At 35.8% G+C, this 3948-nt stretch overlaps 1 protein-coding gene across 5 annotated transcripts in view; it reads left to right on the top strand.

The window, feature by feature from the left end:
• CARF (calcium responsive transcription factor) overlaps positions 1 to 3948 on the top strand; it is a 75406-nt gene that overhangs the window by 273 nt on the left and 71185 nt on the right. For 2 of the 5 annotated variants that reach the window (XM_057744270.1, XM_057744267.1), the window contains exon 1: positions 1756 to 1906. The exons of 1 other annotated variant lie outside the window; for it this stretch is intronic. The gene's annotated coding sequence lies outside the window, so the exon portion shown is untranslated. Of the gene's footprint in view, positions 1 to 1755; positions 1907 to 3708; positions 3845 to 3948 lie in introns of those variants that run through there. 2 more of the 5 variants (XM_057744274.1, XM_057744268.1) reach the window with 1 other exon arrangement.

Raw genomic sequence — 3948 nt, 5'->3', positions numbered from 1 at the left:
CCCCTGCCGCAGCCGGGCCTTGGCGGCACGTTCCGCGCCCCGCCCGGGGCCGTGTTCGGGGCCCCGCCTAAGGAGGCCTGCCACTCCCTGGCCGGACGCGCTTCGCGGGCCCCGAGCAGGCGGGCTGGAGAAGGTGGAGGTTAGGCGTCTTAAGGAGGGTCACTGAGCCCGAGGACGCACCACCACGGAGAAGGACTCGGACCCCTGGGCGGGAGCGCCCACTCTGTGCTCCTATGCGCCGCCCTGCATTTTAGGGTTCCTTTTTTTCTCTTTATGAGCCTCTTTATACCTTTCTTGTGGAAGGGGAAAGGCGTCCTTACACACCTTCTCCCTACGCTGCTTGACTTTTTTTTTTTTTTTTTGGTCTTGAAGTTACCCAGAGGCCTATGTTTTATTCTCAAGTGGTCCCGAGAATTATTCTAATGAATTTAGTTGTTTTTCTGAGGGAGGATGGATGCAGAGATACTATCCAGCTCTCTTAGTCGCTTTTTAAGGCGTTTGCCAGAAAACCTTCAAGAGGGGGACTTAAAGAGACAGCAGTTTAGAGTAAGGCAAGACTGGATTGCAAAATTTTGGGCAAAGCGGTATGTGTGCAGGTGAAGACAACTAAAGCTTTCCTTCGTTACGTTGCTTAAAGATGTACTACAGCTAAGTAGCCATATGATATTTAAGTCAAGCATAGACCATGAGAAGGGATTTAAACAATTGTAAGCGAAAAATAATGTTAATAGAGCGCAGTGACAATGAAACTAGGACTATTTTCAATTTACTCACCACTTTAGAATGCAGACCATGGAACCCGAATGCCTGGGTTCGAATCCTGCCTCGGCTACTTATTTATTAACCTCTCTGTGCCACACCTTGGTCAACTGTGAGATTAAGTGCCACATAGAAGATGTTTATTATTACCATCGTTATCCTTTAGATATCAGTTTAACTAGGAGCCTTGCTAACTGAACAAATAAGAAAGACTAGCCTCATGGTTAGAGGCTAACTGAACAAATAAAGACTAGCCTCATGGTTAGAGGAATAAAAAGAGAAAACCTCCGTGCTGAGGGCCTAGGAAAGCCCTGGGCTTGCAAATAGAAGCCGTGGTCATTTAACCATGTGATTCATTGTAATTGTGAGAATTGTATGCATTAGACTGCCTGAAGCTTGAAACACTTTTTTTTTTCTTAATTGAAGTCTTGCTCTTTAATCCATATTTTTTGAATTTGGTAGAAGTAAAAAATTTGACAGTTTCAAACATCATTCACCTTTAATCATAAGTGATTTTTGAGTTATAGCAGTAAAATTGTGTGAATTAAAATTCATAGAACCTGAAATAAATCTTCTGATAGGTTCTTCAGATAATTTTTAATTAATATATCATTGATTAAAATATATTTTAAATATGTAATCAATAGATTAATTCATTTCTAACTATCACTACTTTGAAATTTATCAAAATAAGAAAATAGCTATACCTGGTATTCAATACAAGTTGATCCTAATTTGAATGGAAAAATTGTCTATGATTAGTAAGATACAGAACTTAAATATGTGCTTAATAAGGTAAACCTTCAATTTGCAAAGCAGAAATGTTGAATTCACTAAAATACACTTTTCATTTGACTGAGACCTTTAGTTAAGGGAAAATTAGTTAACAAGCGTTCCAAGACACCTGAACACCTAGTATGATGGCTTTAGTGTTTTTTCAACCGTGGCTTATGTGTAGTATTTTGGTGTTCCCTCTGTGTAACACCTAGAGTAGTTAGTATTTTTACTTTGAGTGTTTTTCTCAACTTTGCTTAGACATTAACTTCAAGCTTTTGGTTCTAATAATTTCCTACATCATTCATCTACTTATGAAGATACATTGTTATCTGGAGAACTACAGCTTGGAAAATGTTTCTCTTTATTATAGGTTTGTTTTTTTCTGTATGTAATGGCATGGTGTGGTATGATATAAAGACTGGGCATGGGCTTTGGCGTCCTAATTGGTTTCGATGATTTTTTCCTACTTAGTTTTGAATCTGAGCTTTAATGTTCTGTGATTTTAAGCAAGTTATTTGACAGCTTTGGTTTTCTTATCTATAAATAGATAAGATCTACCTCAGAGTCATTGTGAGGATTAAATGAATTTGTAAATCCCTCAAAGAGCAAAGAGAGAAGAAGAGGTATGTGTGTGCAGGGTAAGAAATGGGTAGTAACCAAGATTACGGGAAGGTTTATAGAGAGGGCAAACATTAGATAAGGAAAAAAGAGACATTGTGAACACCAGCTTTAAATTTTTTTCACTGGAAAACGAAAAGTTGAAATAGATTGTTTATTGTTTATATATATTTGCATACATTTAACATTTTGATGTTGATTTAATTAACACTATAACTTTCAAAACCCATCTTTTAAAAAATAAATTACTCTATAAAGTATTTGTGAATTAGGAGTCTTGATTTAATTTTTGACACCACTGATTCGTAGCAATTTTGTATACATCATAGGAGGAACATTGTGTTGTTTACCTACCCTAAAAGATGAGGGAGATTTTATTTTCTAAAGTACTTTTGAGCAGTATTTTTTAACATAGTTAATAAGGTCAGACACTTTTAAATATAAGATTTCAATATCCTTTAAATCTTGAGACATTAACCAGGGTACCTAGAATTAAGAGAAACTCTAAACTTCAAGTGGCTTCATGCTTCAGTTTGGGGATTTACTCTTAGATTATTGGTTTTAACAGATAAATTTTACCACACAAAAGTCTATAGGGAAAACTAAAAAAAAAACTCAAGTATTAAGAAAATTTTTTTTTAGAAATTACAGCTGAGAATTACCTTTAATGTTTTGAACAAATAGATTTGCTGTTGAACAAAATTAGAAGAGCAGTAGCCCCAGTATGGTCCACAGAGATCTGAGTAACTGCAGCCTGAATAGTGTCTTTCCCTCTGCCATGAATTCAATATGTAAAACCAATAAAAAGCCCTTTTCCCCTATAAGTTAAAACATTGAACTTCTGATTCTTCCTAATCTTTGCTTTTGGTATAAGGTAAAATCCACTTTTTTTTTTGGTAGTTTTAATACTAAATAGCTCTGGAAGCCAACATCATCTTAAAATCCACTTTTAAAAATATGATATGAAACATTCTAGAAAACAATTTGCCAGCAAAATTTAATGGCCTTAGTGTGTTCTGAACTCCAATTATTATTAACCCTCTAGATTATATATTTAATACTTTCTCTTTTCATTCTGTTCTCTTTATTCAATCCCAAACTACTTACTTAAGAAATAAGCTTATCAATTTAATTCCAGGATTTTATAGAGGATGAGGTGTGAGGAGGAGTGCCCTTATTCTCAAGTGTTTATGGCTCCAAAATATGTCCCATTAGTAAATATTTTCATTGTGGAGAAAAATGCAATTTACTGTGGTTGTCTTTGTTTCTGTAGTAGTTATAGAATGTGAGAGCTGAAACAAGGCCTTAGTCCAAATCCCCAACACAGAGACGTTAAGTCACCTACCATTGGACACATGCACCCTTCCATAAAATCAGTCCTAGTCTTTAGTTCACTTTAACTGAATCAATTTTTGGGTTAACTATACCAGGCTGGTAATGGCTATTATAGTAAACCTGCATAACAAATTCTAGTAGCTTTATGTGTAGGAAAATAAACATACAGTGAATTCCTTCTCGTAGCAGAAAAAATGCTGCTGTGAAGACATAATTATAGCTTTCACATAAATGAAGCCACAACCGTCATGATTTAGTGCTCCCCAAAGGAAGAACTGCAGTGGAAAAGAGAGGGCATTTCTGGGGATAGTAGAATGCTTGAGACCTGAAGTTAAGCTTGAGCTACTTCCTGAAGGTAATAATTTTATTTTTAATGAATTGAAAGTAACAGCTCTATAAACGTTAACTATAGTCCATTACATATTAATGAAAAAGTCAAATTACACTTTGTATATAGGT

Source organism: Hippopotamus amphibius, chromosome 8, assembly GCF_030028045.1.
Source record: "Hippopotamus amphibius kiboko isolate mHipAmp2 chromosome 8, mHipAmp2.hap2, whole genome shotgun sequence".
NCBI lineage: Eukaryota > Metazoa > Chordata > Mammalia > Artiodactyla > Hippopotamidae > Hippopotamus > Hippopotamus amphibius.
The sequence above is the reverse complement of the archived record's forward strand: the minus strand, read 5'-3'. Positions and strand labels throughout refer to the sequence as shown.